Genomic DNA, 18722 nt, shown 5'->3' with positions numbered 1-18722 from the left:
ATATATCACATCATATCATATATCACATCATATCATATCATATATCACATCATATCATATCATATCATATCATATCATATCATATCATATCATATATCATATCATATATCATATCATATATCATATCATATATCATATCATATATCATATCATATCATATATCATATCATATCATATCATATCATATCATATCATATCATATCATATCATATCATATCATATCATATCATATCATATCGCTGACACTGGTTTATGAATACGAAAAACGTTAGTTCGCTGATCATCCACCGAAAGCCCGCGCTAAGAATGTCTATGAATACGGCCCTGCGTGTTTTTTCTGTAGGCCCTGATGACCCCAAATCGATACTCTTGAATGTTATAATTATCGAATTTACAACTTTTTTCGAATTTTGTCGAGTTTACATAGGTGGAACAAACAGACCACTGTCGATAAGAATAAAATAATATAGGCCTAAATGCAATCTATACAGCATCTCTTTGACAAAATCAAAATAGCTAGCATTCTTTATAATTTAAAAACACAGTTTTTGAAAACACTTTAAAATTTTCCACTCTTTACCTCCTACAGGATTGTTTCCGGTCTCTGATAACGAAGTTGAATGACATCCTGTGCGTCAGAAATCACACGATGAAAGAGTAATGGAACGGAGAAAAATTCTCTCCGGCGCCGGGATTTGAACCCGGGTTTTCAGCTCTACGTGCTGATGCTTTATCCATTAAGCCACACCGGATACCACCCCGGCGTCGGACAGAATTGTCTCTGATTAAGTTCCAACTCTTGGGTTCCCTCTAGTGGCCTCCCTCTGCACTACGTCATAGATGTCTATGAACATAGGACCGAAGTCCACACATGTGCTGAGGTGCACTCGTTATGAGTGACTAGTTGGCTGGGATCCGAAATGATTTACGCATATCATATATATTATTTTATTTTAATGTACCGAAGTTACATATCGTATGATGACGCAGAATATCTGCATGGAAATATCATATGTACTTCGGTACATTAAAATAAAAAAAAATAAATTAATAAATTAATTAAAAAAATAAATGTCAGAAATCATACCGACAGCTGAATTGCGGCAAGAGATGACAGGCCAGTAGTGAATGATTTCATAGTCAGAGTGCACGGTGTATCACAGTAGCAATGCCCAAGAAAATCGAGCCTTTTTGGGAGAGGTACATAACAACTCTTTCCGATGTCAAGTACAGTTACGTAGAAATCATAGGAGCCTACGAAAAACGTGGTTTCGTTATTTACATGAAAGGCATCTTGTGTGTACCTAATAAGACTGGCAAAGCTCGGATGGGATTAATTCCAGAGTGGAGAAAGCAAGTACATCCACCCTCTCCCCGTCACAAGTCGCAACACCCCACGAGATGATACAAATTAATTTCATTCGAGCTTTATCGATCTTATTAAATACATAGAAGATGTCTTTCTTGGAAATAACGAAACCTCGTTTATTATAGGCTTCTTTTCTTTTCACTTAACTGTAATTGGCATCGGAAAGGGTCGTTATGTACCCCACTCAAAAAGGCCCGACTTTCTTGGGAATTTCTGCTGTGAGTCGCCGTGCACTCTGACTATGAGATCACTCACTACTGGTCCGTCACCTCGCGCCACAGTTCAGCTGTCGTGTGACTCTTGACACAAGTGATGTCATTCAAATTCGTTATCAGAGATCGGAAACAACCCTGTATACCTTTTATACATAGATTTTATTCATAAAGCTATATAATAGAAAAGTTACTAGCACTGTTCCATAGTCCTCACTGAGCTTGTATTTCTTTTCACTTCATTAACAGCATTGTAGCTTATTAGATGTGATAGAAATGAAAACGTTACTTTGATAATGTCATCTAGAAAGGATGGCTGAAGGTCCATGGCCAAAGATGGTCGAATGTAGAATGAAGAAGATATGGAAAATCCACACGAATCTGGAAAGAAGATATGTTTGAAGTTATGTTGTCATGAGAACTTCAGGAAGGAGATCGGTGGGACAGGCCCTCCTGGAAACTAGGAAGCGAGAAATGCTTCCAGGCGTAGAAATCTCCAGAAAATGATGACAAACTGCCATAAGAAATAGAATAATTAAAATCGAGTGATCCCACGGGCTAATCCGCTTGTGGTAAGACATTGGTAATATTGAAAATGTTTCTTAAATTCTCCTACTTACTAACTGGAAGACAGAATAGCTTGAACCACTTTGTGACCTCAACAGTCAAGATCCTCCATAGCTCTAACGCTCTGTAACAATAAGGATATGAATACGTGGAAGGCGAGCGAATTTTTAAACAGCGAGTCGGCACGAATCTGGTTATTGGCACCGCAGTCCGCGGGATGATCACACCCTGAAAATCAATTTGACATCTCTCTTTTTTTGAGCGCGTTAGTAGCAGGAGGGCATTTCAATCAGGACACGGTTTGTTTAGTGGGTGTGGCGGCGGGGTTTGAGGCACGGTTTTGGTAATTTGATGGTTTCCGTTCCGAACGGTGGTTTTATAATCTCTTGGTGGAAAAGTCGGCGATATGGAAATTTTGAAACTCATAACAGAGTTTTATAATTACAGAAAAATGGGAAGTGGCTTGGATTGCGGTAATAACAATGGAAAACGAATGGCGCGCCCAAATCATGCGGTGCAGAGACACTTCCCTGCAATTACGAAGTCGAAAAATGTATAATGGTGCGAAATTGCTTCCGATGGCCACAAGTGAGTAGTGCTTGAAAATATAGTCTCAGTACATCAGTTTATCGAAAATTTATAAATCATTATGAGAAACTGGCCAATTTGTATTTAAGCATTAAATAAAAAATTAAGTTATCAGGAAAAATGATTTAAAAAGAAGTAGGCTACCGGTAAGTATACTTTCAAAGTGACCATAAAGTCTGGACACATAAGAAAAAGAAGTAAAAGAGGAAGAGGTAAGTAATAGCACAGTCTAGTAGGCCTATAAATAGTCACGAAGCTCAATACGTAGTAAATATGCATCCATAGATAGTTACTAACCACTAGGATCGCTAACATCGCCTCATTACAGATAATGCGAAATAGTACCTGCTCAGTCTATTGTTCCTAGTTCCCTCAAACTCAAGCTTCGTGACTGTATATGCTAGACTGTGGTAATAGGAAGAAGGAGGAACATGAGCAAAGAAAGAAGAGATGAAAAGAAAGTCTGGAAAAAGGAGGAAGGGAAAATATTAGGAAATAAATGGAAAATAGAATATATAAAAAAGGGAAGAAAGAAGATAAAATGAGGAGGAAAGGCAGAAGTAAGAGGAAATTAGAAAAAGAAAAAGAAAGAAGAGAAGAAACAAGAAAAGATGAGGAAAAGAGAGGAAATAGGTATGTGACGAAGAGAAAGAAAAACGGGAGTAAAAATGAATAAGGAAGAAAATATGACTACAACAATAAGGGGGAAAGAGAATGATGAGGAGAAATGGAAGGAAAAGTAAATGTTTAGGAAATAAAGGAAAAAGTGAATGAAGACGATGAAGGAGAGGAAAATGACAAGAAACTGGGAACGAAAAAACCGAATCAGAAAGAGAAGAAAATGAGGAAGAAAATAAGGGAAAATGGGAAAGAAACAAAAGTGAGAAAGATGAGAAAATAAGAGGAAAATGGAAAAGAGAAAGATGATGTAAATAAAGGGAAAAAGAGAAGAACGTGAGGAAGAATATAAAGGAGAAATAAATAGAGAAGGAAAAGAAAAAGAAGATGAGAGAATAAAAGGGAAATGGAAGAGAGGAAGATTATTGAAATAAAGGGAAAATGAGAAGAAAATGGGAAGGAATAATGGAATCTGGAAAAGAAGAACGCGAGGAAGAAAATAAGGGCAAAAATAAGAAAAAAAAATTAAGAAGCTGAGAAAATAAAAGTAAAATGGAAGAGAGGAAGATGATAGGAATAAAGGGAAGAGGAGAAGTAAATGAGAAGAAAAAATTGAATCAGGAAGAGGAGATCATGAGGAAGAAAATAAAGGAAAAAAGAAAATGAGAACAAAACGAAAGAGAAGAAGATGAAGAAATAAAAGTAAAATGGAAGAAAGGAAGATGATTGAAATATGAGGAATGGGAGAAGAAAACGAGAAGTAAGAGTGGAATGAAGAAGAGACCATGAGGAAGAAAAGAACAGAAAATGAAGAGGAAAAGAAAGAGAAGATAAGGGAATAGGAGTAAAATTGAAGGAAGATGATTGAAATAGAAGAAATGGGAGAAGAAAATGAGAAGGAAAAATGGAATGAAGAGGAGAAAAACATAAGAAATTAAAGAAAGGAAAACAGATAATGAGAAGGAAAAGAAAGAGGAGGAGATGAGAGAATAAGAGAAAAATTGGAGAGAAATTGTTGAAAATAAAAAAGAGAAGAAATGGAAAATGGAATCAGAAAGAGAACATGAGGAAATTGAGAAAGAAAGGGAAAAGGGAATATAAGAGAGAAAGAAGAGAAAGAAAACTGGGAAAATATAAAGCTGAAAAGGAAAGAATAAACAATAGGACAGATAAGAGAGGATGTAGGGAATGAATGCCTTTGTCTGTGTAGGCTATTCAGAATTCATTGCAAACTTGTAAGTAATGCTCTGTAGCCTAGTATACTACTAAATGTAGACATTGGATACAAAATTTCTTTAAATAGACTCGAGAAGAAAATAAGAAATAAAAATAGGAACTAGGTGTAGAGATCCCTGAAGAACATAAGAAACATTGTTTTCGTAAGAATGTCCTGAAACCTATTCTCATTTATGCTGTGAAAAGACGCAGAAATATTACAAAAGCTCAACATATTATGAAGACGTGCGAGATAAAGACCTTGATTTAAATCGTAGATTAGAAAATGTCTCATTGAAGTAACGCATACTGGTACGTTCTTTGCTTTTTTTGACAGTTCTCTTATCGTGTTGTGAATGATATTACTTTTTAGTGTTTAGCTTAATGTTTTTCAAACACCGTTTAGAAGGCACACATGCGTGTAAAGTGCCTAAATAAAAGAAAGATTTTCATTTATTATAGGCCTATTGCACATAAAAGACATATTCTTATAGTAGCCTATTAAAATAAATGAGTTTAGTTGATGTTTGCAATTAATTTTGTACAAATTGTTACTTCTTAGGTCGTATGTTGTAGCCGCTTCTAATATGAGCGTTTCATTTAAGGAAATTTACATTTAAAAGTGACAGAAGGGTTAGTGATTTATAATGGGATTATTAAGTATACCACGTACTTGGAAAATAATCAGCATTACTGCAAATATCAGACAGTTGAAGAGGAAGTTCTAAAACTATATTATTTTATAGACATTTGCAAATATCAGACAGTTGAAGAGGAAGTTCTAAAACTATATTATTTTATAGACATTAGCCGACTAATGGTTAAGGAAATAGTGTCACCGAATACCCTGAGTTTAAAATTATTTTTGGTAAAGAAGGATTCACGAGAGTTTAGAATTAAAAAATTTAGAAATCTTTTCACCATTTGTGAGCTGCCACAAGGGATAAAGAGTACTTGTCGTTGTTCCTGCAATAACTTCTATATGCAAAATATACAATTTTTCAGTAGGAGGAAAAAACACATTTATTCATCCTATGGCAGCCGTACATAGGGGATTGTGAATTCTTACATTTTCAAAATAAAGAAATATAATTACATATAGGAGATTTTATTATTTGCTGTATCACTATTTAAGCTACTTAATAGAGCAAAAATCTGAAAAATCGATAAATATCTCACATAGGAGTTATTGCAGGAACAACGACGATATAAATATGTTTACAAATTCATTGAACTAATGATTTTGTGTCGAAAAGTGAAACTCCTACAAATACAGAGCTACAAATAGATTTTTAGATTAGTAGAAATAGACCTAGTTTAAGTATTACGAAAAGCTAAAGACTGCTAATGAACTTAATTTCATTTCGAATACTGTATAGATATTGTTTTAGTAGAGCAGTTGATCCTTTCCAAGCAGCTAAAGTTACAATCTGTCTAATAGGCATAGATGTAGGTATTCCAAATCTCTTAAACACAACTTTCATGAAGAGAATAGCGTTACCTCTTGCTGCAACCATTGCGTTGTTCAATTTCATAACGGCTAGATTTACTACATTGCTTTTAAGAGGTAATTCGAATTTGTTCTTCTAAGATTAGGTTAAATTTGCAAATAAATTGATATAGGTAGGCCTATCTTCAAATCCTCATTATCTCTGAAAAATAAGATTGTGGGAGCACATCGTCTAAACAATTTCGGTTATCACTTCATATCACATAAAAAAACAAAATAAAAAATCACTAGAATTTATTTGAAATAGCAGTTCTGTTTTCCTTATTTTTTTTCAAATAAAAATCCATTTCATTTCGATTGAAGATTATTGAATTTAATGTCCATCATTCCAATGTTGAAATGCAAATCTAGTCTTTCAGGTAAAGCTCCCTGTAAAGCAGATTTGAATAATTTCAAGGGAAAAATTGTTCCGGGGCCGGGTATCGATCCCGGGACCTCTGATTGAACGTACTAACGCTCTGCCGGGTAGCTCAGTTGGCAGAGCGCTGGTACGTTCAACCAGAGGTCCCGGGATCGATACCCGGCCCCGGAACAATTTTTCCCTTGAAATTATTCAATGTTGAAATGTCTCGCAACTTCTAAATCTGAACAAAATTCTTCTAATAGTTACAAATCGCAAGGGTGACATGCCCTTAAAAATCCTCTCCTTTTTTTCTCTTCTCCTCTCTTTTTTCTTTCTATCCTCCTCTTTTCCTCTTCCTTTCTTAACATATTCTTCTATCCTTACTTTCCTGTCCTCTTCCCTTCTTGCTCCATTTATTTTCTGTCCTTCACCTCCCCTTTCTCCTTTTAAGTGCTAGATCCTTTTGTTGATGTTATGTTTTATTTAACGACGCTCGCAACTGCAAAGGTTATATCAGCGTCGCCGGATGTGCCGGAATTTTGTCCCGCAGGAGTTCTTTTACATGCCAGTAAATCTAGTGACATGAGCCTGTCGCATTTAAGCACACTTAAATGCCATCGACCTGGCCCGGGATCGAACCCGCAACCTTGGGCATAGAAGGCCAGCGCTATACCAACTCGCCAACCAGGTCGACCTCCATTTGTTTGTTACGGTTCCAATGTTAAGTTTTATTAAGTCTTCTACCTGCATTGATATGTGGATGGCCATTATGGAGTACCGAAACTGTAACGATTTTGTCCATTCGTTGTGCTGTAGCCCTACATGACCTCACCGTGCTAAATCTTTCGGGACCTGTTATATCAAATACTTACAAATGGCTTTTAGAGAACACGGAGGTTCATTGCTGCCCTCACATAAGCACTCCATAGGTCCCTACTCTGAGCAAGATTATTCCAGTCTCTACAATCAAATCCTATCTCCCACAAATCTATTTTAATATTATCTACGACTCGGCATCCCCAAAGGTCTTTTTCCCTCCGGCCTCCCAGCTAACACTCTATGTACATTTCTGGATTCGCCCATGCTTGATACAAGCTCTGCCCATCTCAAACTTCTGGATTTAATGTTCATAATTATATGAGGTGAATACAATGCGTGCAGTTCTGCGTTGTGTAACTTTCTCAATTCTCCTGTAACTTCATCTCTCTTAGCCTCAAATATTTTCCTAAGAACCTTATTCTCAAATACCCTTAATCTCTCTTCCTCTCTCAGAGTGAGAGTCCAAGTTTCATAACCATACAGAATAACCGGTAATAAAACTGTTTTATAAATTCTAACTTTAAGATTTTTTGACAGCAGACTATATGACAATAGCTTCTCTACCAAATTATAACAGGTATTTCCCATATTTATTCTGCGTCTAATGTCCTCTCAAGTATCATTTTTATATTTGTTACTGTTGCTCCCAGGTATTTGAAATTTTCCACCTCTTCAAAGGATAAATTTCCAAATTTTATATTTCCATTTCGTACAAAAATTCTCGCCACGAGACATAATCACATACTTTCTTTTTTCGGGATTTACTTCCAAACCTATCTCTTTACTTGCTTCAAGTAAAATTCTCTTGTTTTCCCTAATCGTTTGTGGATTTTCTCATAACATATTCACGTCATCCGCATAGACAGGAAGCTGATGTAACCCGTTCAATTCCTAACTCTCTCTGTTATCCTGGACTTTCAAAATGGCATATTCTAGAGAAAAAGGTAAAAAGTAAAGGTGATAGTGCATCTCCTTATTTTAGCACGCAGTGGATTGAAAAAGCATCAGGCGGAAACTGGCCTATAGGGACTCTGCTGTAAGTTTCACTCATCTCTAAAACTATGAAGACTAATTTGTTGGAAATTAAATTCAATTATCGCTAGCTTACACCTAGAGATTGAATTATCATTGAGTTTTCAGAGTTAATAGAGATTTGTTCGGGAGGTCGCTGCCTAAAGTAAACACTAAAACCACAGACTTGTGGATTTAGTATTCTTAAGAGATTCCCAGGTGAATGGAGGACACGTTTTTGTACCGAATCCATCTCGCACTGCATTAGGGCTTGTTGGCTTCCCAACCATTGCTTTCCGTTGGACCTTTTTCACAACATCCCTTTTTCAAGTTCCCGGAACATTTGTCCCTTTTGTGTATCAATCAATTGGGAGAGAGGTGACAATTTCTCAATGGGCTTGTATGGCAGCGGCCGCTGGCAACTGAAGACTCCAGAATAGAATACAACACCTTGGCAATTGTTAACACGATACCTAGGGCAGTGTCGCTAATAATTAGTATAATGCCATTGTTATGAATTTAACAATACAGCATTGTGGTTGATCTATTTTTCCATCTTTCTGCGCAATTTGATACCTACCTCGGCTTAGGATTGTCGTTGAAATACATTGTAATAATCTCCTATCTTACAAGAAACAGGGCAGGTTATAATGGGATACATTGTGTTATGCTAAGCTATCTTATATGGACATGTAACCTACTGTAAATCAACTTCAAAAACAAACTGTAGAAGATACTATATTAAATTAATATGAGCCGTCTGTGCTTATCTAATTTTATATAAATTGATTATAACATGAACGTTTTCGGCACTAATGTACCATTTTCAAATGTATGAAAGTTTGCCTAATTACATTTTCAAATAGATGCACATGAACTGTGTAAGTGAGACATATAATGTGTACCCTTGATGATTTGAACATAACATGTACAATACTTTTTATAGATAATTAAAACACTCAATTATTACTAACAATTAAAACCTATCAACTAATTTCACAAAATATATTAACGTCAAGCTAACCACATTGTTCTACAAAAGATGGACAACATAGCAGAAGAACAAATTAGTTGATAGGTTTTAATTGTTGGTAATAATTGAGTGTTTTAATTATCTATAAAAAAGTGTTGTACATGTTATGTTCAAATCATCAAGGGTACACATTATATGTCTCACTTACACAGTTCATGTGCATCTATTTGAAAATGTAATTAGGCAAACTTTCATACATTTGAAAATGGCTCATTAGTGTCGAAAACGTTCATGCTATCAATTTATATAAAATTAGATAAGCACAGACGGCTCATGTTAATTTAATATAGTATTACAACTTGCTTATCGGAAAAACCATATAAAATGGAACTATAGAAGAGCTTAACCATAGTTTAGTCGGCTGACAAATTTTTATCAGATTGGAACGGGATTCGATTGTGCCCAGAAATTAGGATACATCTGATGGGGAAAACGTCTTGGGGACAGATTTTCCGAGAGTACTATTGCTTTCTCAGTTTTGTTATTGAAATTTATTATATCAGCGTTTGTGAATACAGGTACATTGTCTTTGATTCAACTGTTATAAGAATTATCGTAAGCGTCAGCGTTAACATGACAAAATCGCAAATAAAGATTCTGCGCTTTGTCAGTGATGCACCGGTAAATAGAATACGTCGCCTTGTTTCGGGAATGAAATTGCAGTTGTGTTGGTTTGAATGTTTTATTTTTATTTCGGTTTACAAACGCAGGGTATGTGCCTGTGATAATGAAGGGCGTGCAATATATTTTCTCTTCATAGTTCAAGCTCACGACAGATTATTCGCTATGGTTCCCTCAAAGAATATCCCACGTGCTTATTATTAACAGTTATCTCATTAAAGGTTTTGATTTATCTAGAGAAAATAAAAACTCGAGTGGGAACAGGCATTTGCCATATTTATTCTGCGTTCAATTTCTTCCCGAGTATCATTTATATTTGTTACTGTTGCTCCAAGATATTTGAATTCTTCCACCTCTTCGAATAATAAATTTTTATATTTCCATTTCGTACAATATTCTGGTCACGAGACATAATCATATACTTTGTCTTTTCGGGGTTCACTTGCAAACCTATCTCTTTACTTACTTCAAGTAAAATTTCCGTGTTTTCCCTAATCGTTCATTGATTTTCTCCTAACTGTGGTTTGATGAAGATTGTTTCATTGTAATAGAAAGAAGGAAACGGGCAAAATTGGAATTCTTACAGGATCCAGTTGAGAAGAATAAGCCTAGAGGTAATTATTTTAATGAAGGACGGGAAGCAAGTCGTACACTTAAGAATAAAAAGAGAGATTACTTGAAGGAAAAACTAAATGAGGTAAGAAGAAATTGTAAGAATGAAAACATTCGAGATTTATATAAGGGTATAAAGGAATTTAAGAACGGATATCAGGCAAGGGTAAACGTGATCAAGGATAAGAATGATGACTTGCATGCAGACTCCCATTCAATCTTAAACAGATGGAAAAACTATTTTGGGCAACTACTAGGCCTAAATGTATATAGGCCAAATAGAAACGATCGGGACGAAATTCAAATACAAAATGCTGAGCCATTTATACTCGAACCCACACTTTCTGAAGTCGAAATTGCGGTAAAAAAAAATGTGAAAAAGTACAAGTCTCCAGGTATTGATCAAATTCCAGCATATTTAATACAAGTGGGTGGAAGCGCATTATCTAACGAAATTAAAAGCTTGTAATTGCTATTTGGGAAAAGGAAATTGTACCAGAACAATGGAAGGAGTCTATAATTCTAGGCCTACCTATCTTTAAGAAGGGGGTCAACACCAGCTGTAGTAATTTTCGAGGAATATCACTTTTGTTGACGTCGTACAAATTTTTGTCCAATGTTCTTTTGAGAAGATTAACTCCATATGTAGATGAAATTATTGGGGATCATCAGTGCGGTTTTAGGTGTAATAGACGACTATTGATCAGATTTTTTGTATTCGACAGATAGGCTATTGGAGAAAAAATGAGAGTATAAGTGTACAGTACATCAGTTATTCATAGATTTCAAAAAGACATATGACTCGGTTAACAGAGAATATTCTTATTGAATTTGATATTCCCAAGAAACTAGTTTCGATTAATTAAAATGTGTCTTAGTGAAACTTACAGCAGAGTCCGTATAGGCCAGTTTCTATCTGATGCTTTTCCAATTCACTGCTGGCTGAAGTAAGAAATGCACTGTCACCTTTACTTTTTAACTTCTAATTAGGAAAGTCCAGGATTACAGAGAGGGTTTGGAATTGAACGGGTTACATCAGTTTCTTGTCTATGCGGATGACGTGAATTACAAAATTATATCTTTCATAATTTCAGTGAAAGTATGTAGAAGCAGAATAACGTTAGGGGAAACGGTAATGTTAAAACCTACCACCAAGCACTGTCTTTGTCCGCTACAAATTATAGTCTACTTTGACCCTCCGGATTTCGAATCCGGGTCACTAGCGTGGTAAGCCAACGCTGTGATAGACTTCATTAAAATGTTAAATACCTGAAGTAGACAGATAATAGTGTCAACTATATTTTTGAATGCTTGAGCATAATACAGAGTTTCTCATCCTGTTAAAGAGCCAACTTCACCTTTCAGGTAATGTGAACCCATTTCGGTACCTTTTCAATAACTAGATGAGATTTGAAATCTTCTCTTCAGAATACAGTGAAAATGACCACAAATAACAAGGTTACGATAAGAATGAAACCGCAATAAGAGCTTACTGGAAATTCGAAACTGCAGGGGCAAACATCTCCGTGTCTGGAGGCGTGCAGCTCGTTGAGGGGGAAGCACGGTGTAGAAATTCAATATGAAGATGGAAGTCTCTTGGGTTCATTGTGTATTGTAATAGGCTTAACATTTTCCTTGAATAACATCCGCTTCAGTTAGACGACATATTGGAAACTTTTTTTAACAGAACAACCACTATTTACTCTAAATACGATACAGATTTTTATCGCCATTTTCAAGCTTCGTGAAAAATTTGTTCACTCTCATGTTTGTTAAAAGACACTAAGCCTACAAGGACATTGAAAAGTGCAGTGTTGGTAGCGAAAATATTATCTGATAACATTGCTGTAAACATTTCAGTTTCGCCATTATTAAGTTCTGTCTCCTACAGTGGTCTAGGAGTAAAGCACTCCTCTCTGGATCCAAGGGTTGCGGGTTCAAACCCGGCTGGAGTGGATGGTCTTTTCAGAATGCAAAAGTCCGAAGCGCAAGTCCTCCGGGAGGGACTTTAAGTGTGTGTGTGTGTGAGTTTTCCGGCACGTTAAAGACCTCCATGCCTAAATTAGAGCCTTTGGACTAAATTTCTCCTCTCTCGCGTCCTAGCAATACCTTAGTAGCATAGTAGGTGACGTTCGAGGCGATGAGTTCACCACTTGTCCTTCTTCACCCTGTCGGCAAATAAGTGTAACTAAATTCCTTGTAGGCACTGAAACCTACGCTAGGAAGTACCTAGACCCTATGTTCCGATTACGAAACTATGGGTTAAATGACGATTATTAAGTTCTCACAAATAGGTTGTCACAACCAGGGTTGGGCGAGTAAATTACCTGTAGGTATTTTACCTGTAATTTACATGTAAAGTACGCAATGTAGAAAACTGTTTATACACGGAGTAATAAACTAACATTTATTGATTTTGACAATCTGAACATCAATTAGTTCGTTCCTTTTAAGTCCTGATAGGCCTAAGAAAAATGTCTGTTGCAGCAGAAAAATTTTTTTGTGATTTTATACTGTAGTTTTTACAGAGATTATAACATTTTTTCATAGTTTCATTCACTCTCATACTTAAAAAATAGCACTGCTTTGCTTACTTTCAGTTTGTTTTTTTAAAAAACCCCATTAATTAATTTTTTGGGGGCACTTTAGGCTATGTCATAAAATACAACTAATAATGAATAAGCCTAACATTTAGCAACTAATATCACTTGCAACATTTTGACAATTAGAATAAAATTAATTAAACTGAACAGTTTTTATTGATTTCCCGAAAGTTTTGCTTTTGTCAAGTGTGGGATTTTAAAAATAAACAATTCTAGTGATAAAGATCTTTTTATAGTACAACAGTTTAAGGTAAACATTATGATTTAAACATAATAACTCATTAAATGTAATAATTTTTTCAAGTTTTGTGTGGTTAATAACTAATCATCAACAAGTTGGGAAGCTTGGTTGAATAGACTTTTTGTATGTCAGAACATTAATAACTTAAACTTATTTTTTCAATCTTCGTTTCCACTATCATAAGGCCTACTATCATCCGGTATGAATTGCAAAATCTTCTTAAGGTCTCTATTTTTTTCACATTAATTGGTAGCCTCGAGTTATATGCTAGGTTTGTTGACAATTCAACAGGTAAATTTTCATCATAGACTGAACAAAGAAAGACTAACAATAAAAGTTCTTGGAGGTTTTTTACGCATTTTACATTTATTATGTTAATTACGCATTATTTACGCGTTTTTTTACTGTAATGTAAATAACAATTTTTTACGCGTGAAGTCCCAACCTTGGCCACAACCTAAATAAAAGATACCGAAAGAGACAGCGAGTTTTAGGAACATACGGCCGCGTATAATGTGCCACTCTGATAGTTAAGTGTTAAAGAGAAGATGAATAGAATAAACCAGTAAGGAAAAAAGTAGTGAAGATAGTTAGGCTAAAATGAGTTAGAAATAGTAAGCAAAGAATATTAAGCATTTCATGTAGTAAAAAGGAAGAATATGGAAAGTGGAGTAAGTAGAAACTGAGTGCGAGTAGGGGGAGTGAACCATAAAAGCTAACCAGGAAAGTGAAAAAGTGATAAGTGAATTGAACAAGTGATAGCAAGGAAGTAGACTACAGTATTACAAACATTCGAACATTGGAATAATTAATAATATACTCTAATAGGATAATGTATATGAAAAAGTAGATAATTAGTAAATATTAGTCCGAGACAAAAAATATATGAAGATAAACAGAAAATTAGGGATAATAGTAATGAAAGATAGCAATGATAAGTTAGTACAGGAGGTTTAGTAGATTGTGGCTGAGAATGTTTCTAAACAAGAATAATGTGGATAGTATTGCATAGTTATCGGAATGAGATAGAGGGAAGATAAAGAAGGTGAAGAGTTTAAAGTAATGGATGTCATAAAGGATAGAGGAGGGAAATGATAATCTGAAGTAGAGTTTAACTTTATGTATTGGAAGATGTAAGGAGATAGGCCTATAGATGATGGGAGAAATAGATGAGTGAAATATAGTAAGATAATTATATGATTAAATGTAACCAAGTGTAGTAGACCGTATATATAGAAATGTGAGGGAAACCACTACCTGAAAGCAGTATGATGATGTTGATGATGATGAATATGAATATGAATAACTTATGCCACTACATTTATTCATGCAAATATTATTGAACCAAAGGAGGATAGCAATGGACAAGGAAGCTTGTAATAAAAAGGCAGCATCTTCTGCGGACCTCTGGAAAAAGAACTGAGGAAGAGACTAGTGAAGTGCTTTATGTGAAGTGTGGCATTAGGCCTATATGGGGCAGTAACATGGACATTACGATGAAGTGAAAAGAAGCGACTACAATCATTTGAAATTTGGGTATGGCGAAGAATGGAACGTGTGAAGTGAACAGGCAGAAAAAGATATGAAGTGTGTTGGAAAAAGTGAATGGAGAAAGAATGATGCTGAAACTGATCAAGTTACTGGCTGAGAAGAAACTGCCTACTGAAGGATGCACTGGAAGGAATGGTGAACGGAAAAAGAGTTCGGGGCAGAAGAAGCTATCAGGTGATAGACGACATTAAGATATGTGGTTCGTATGAGAAAACAAAGAGAAAGGTAGAAAATAGGAAAGATTGGAGAAAGCTGGGTTTGCAGTGAAAGACCTGTCCTTGGACAGAACACTGGGAATGAATGAATAGCTTAGCCTAACTACTTAAATAGTAAAATTGAGTGAATAGGCCTAAATGAAGTCAGAAATCACACTTTTTTCGGATAAGGCGTAAAGGCTAAAGATAGGCGCTCATTTACCGGAGCGGATTCGTTCGGTGCGTTCGGATTTTTATTCTTTGCACTATTTTAAACTGAGTATCGCCCATGTCCACATTACCGGATTCCGTCCAGAATTCTGGTCAGAAAATCTAGACGGATTTTTGTACTGGTCAAAAACGAAATAAAGAAAGCCATAGCATTACATCGACTGCAAGCCCTACAATCGCGAAAATATAGAAGGCGTAAATTATAGCCTATGTATAACACGAAGCTTATTTTGTTATTTCTTCTTCAAACTAACGAAATTAAAAATACTTTTTCCTCAGAGCTATAGTGAGGATCACATATACGTAGTTCCTAAATTCTTATTTGGCCATCTCTTCAGTGTTGCCAACTAATACTAGTTATCACCAAAGAGGGAAAAACCACAATGCTACGTATTGAAATACTAAAAGTAATAATAATAATAATAATAATAATAATAATACAGTAATTAACAATAACTACACGCCTTACTTATTTACCACATCTCATATTTATGTTGCGAGGTGTTTTCTATATGATTCAGTAATTTATGAAATAGTATATTTTTCTTCCGGAATTCTCTCATTATGTTGGTAATTAGGATTAGTATGATCTGATATTCAAATTTATTTTGTCTGGCAACATGAAATTCATTGCTTTAATTAAACCTAAAATGTAGTTTGATCACGTGAAATGATTAGTACGAATTCCGAAAACAGAACACCATTTTAAAATGTATAGCTGACTTAAAATACTTTCAAGCACTTTCTTTCTTGGAGAAGTCGCTACCATGCTATTTCCTCTCTTGGACATTTTAATAAAAATCTAAACACGAAAGAATTTCATTAAAATGTCAAATATATTTACATGCATGTTTCATACGAAGTAGGTATATAAGTTATTTCTTATTTAATTACACTTACCTGAATATAGAGTTGAATTGGAATCACAACGAAACAGAACTGAATTGTGTACTGATATTAATATTAATACCGGTATTACTAATTAATTATTAATTTACAAGCCTACGTACTTGCATTTTCATCAGTTTACTTTACTGCAAACCGAAGTTACTGATGCCAACATAAGTTAGAAAATAACTGCCAGTTGTAGTATTTGTCAGTACGAAGTTGGTAAAAGAAAATTGAACCTGAGAGCTAGAAAATCACTATAATCCACTAGCATATAGCCTATAGCCTATAGGGGATATTAAGTAAAGTGGCCCAGAGTATACTCATTTTATTTCCAGGTTTCTCGCTCTGTCCATAAATAACACATTTCGAAAATGCAGACAAGTGAGTGATACTATTATAAAAATTCGAACTCGCCGAACGAATCCGTTCCGGAAAGAGAACACCTACCTAAAATATATCTGTCTGCAATACGGAAAACGATTACTGAATAGGCCTAACAGCATTTCTTAAATAGCCTATATTATAATAAACTCTTCCATGTAGGTTATCCCTTATGTATAATATTATGGTCTATTATATCTTCTTATGTAAGGGATTGGACTCATTCATATTGTGAGTTATCGGTATTACGTAAGCATTTCCATTGCTACCAGTGTAATTTTAGTTCCATCGTAACTATCATTTAATTTCTTCTGTAGCTGTAGGTCGAATATAGACGTTAAACGTCAAAGTATGCTTTGAATAATAGTTGAACAGAGCGAAAAATATAAATAGGAATGTTATTAGCAGCATGACATGTTACGAAACGCGTAAGAGGTGGACTATACTGAGGAACTATGAGTCATATTTGTGACACCGCTTTTTTTTATGTTTCGTATTATTTGGAGAATCATTGAGTGAGGTAACCGTCACAGAAACAAACCCTGTCGCAATACTCCAGTCATAGAACGCGTCTCCATTGTCGAGCGGTCGATAGAGAGGAATGTATGACACTTGATTCCAGAAACGTAACAGCATGGCGTCAACTCGGCATGATAAAAGGTTGTAATATAAAATGCATGCAATTTCGTATAATAATATTATTACTGCGTGTATTAGATTGTTAGTTTGTATCTCAGATGAATGACGTCAAGTCTCTTTAGTGGAAAGAAGCTTCACAATGGTAGCCATTTTAACACGGTTTCATTGAGAGGGGAGAGGTGTGGTCTATTAGACAGTGTGTTCCTCAACGTACTCAATATTCATAGTACACCAGCTGGGAGGTATTTGGAATGATGTACATGGACCAATCAGAACTGTTTCTCAGTATGCTGACGAGTGATTATGGAGAGGGGTGCGATGTCGGGGGGGGGGGGAACGGGGAGGCTGAATAGAACGAACGACCAGCGGGTATGAGAGTTGCATTTGTAATGAACGAGTTAACCAGGCAACAAAACATTACCATGACAATATAGAGCAGGGGGGTAGCACTAGGGGAGGACGCCATTGTCCGGTACAGTGTGATTGTAATAATGGCGATGATGGTGCAATGTGATGAGGAAATGGAGTGGTGCTACTGCACCTCTGAGGAGAAGGCGGGGGAGGAAAAAATAGATGCAGATTGGATGACCTTTAGCGAATGGAGTCTAGTTAGTTGAAAAATGCATTTCGTCATGTGTGATGTTCATTTCCCCTTTTTATGATTTTTTTCACTCCATTTTATATTGTGTCTGTTCCTGTAATTTTTTCTTGTGTTTCAGTGTCCGACTGTAAATTACTTGTTTTAAGCATAGGCCTAGCCTCCAAGTCATAGCAATACCACAGTCTAGTGTATACAGACACGAAGCTCAATACGTAGTAAATATGCATCCGTAGATAGTTGCTAACCTCTAGGATCGCTAATATCGCCTCATTACAGACAATGCGAAATAGTACCGGCACAGTCAATTGTTCCTAGCACCCTCACAACTCAAACTTCGTGATTGTATATACTAGACTGTGGCAATACGCTGCAAGATACTTAAAAACAATGGAAGTTGAAGTATCGCATAATACTCCTAATTTCCTTTAAGCTGCATCCTTCAGAGGGCAAACGTTTGTTTTAAGAATTGTGTTACGTTTATGGCGAACTTAAGCCAAGTCTAGGACAGGCCTCTGCTAACTTGAACAGTACTGTTCCGTCTTGAACAGGATGACTTTCCGATCTTGAACAGAATTGTCCCCTCTTGATAAGGATTGTCTTTCTTGAACAGGACTGTCCCTTCTTAAAAGGAACTGCCCCGTCCTTGGGCAGGACTGTTCCGTCTTGAAAGGTGGGCCTACAGTCTCCTCTCGAACGGTACAATCTATTCTCAAATGGGACAAAGGTTTAGTTCATATGTAAAGACAGAGAAAAGCGAAAAATGGAGAAAGATTGGAGTACAGCAAGTGTACAGCTTCAAATACTTGGCGTGTAGGCCTACTATAAGCATAACATGAGCTGCTGCAGGAAGTCAAAAGGAGGATAGCAATGGC

This window comes from Periplaneta americana, chromosome 12 (genome assembly GCF_040183065.1).
Source record: "Periplaneta americana isolate PAMFEO1 chromosome 12, P.americana_PAMFEO1_priV1, whole genome shotgun sequence".
Classification (NCBI taxonomy): Eukaryota; Metazoa; Arthropoda; class Insecta; order Blattodea; family Blattidae; genus Periplaneta; species Periplaneta americana.
This window is presented reverse-complemented; position numbering follows the sequence as displayed.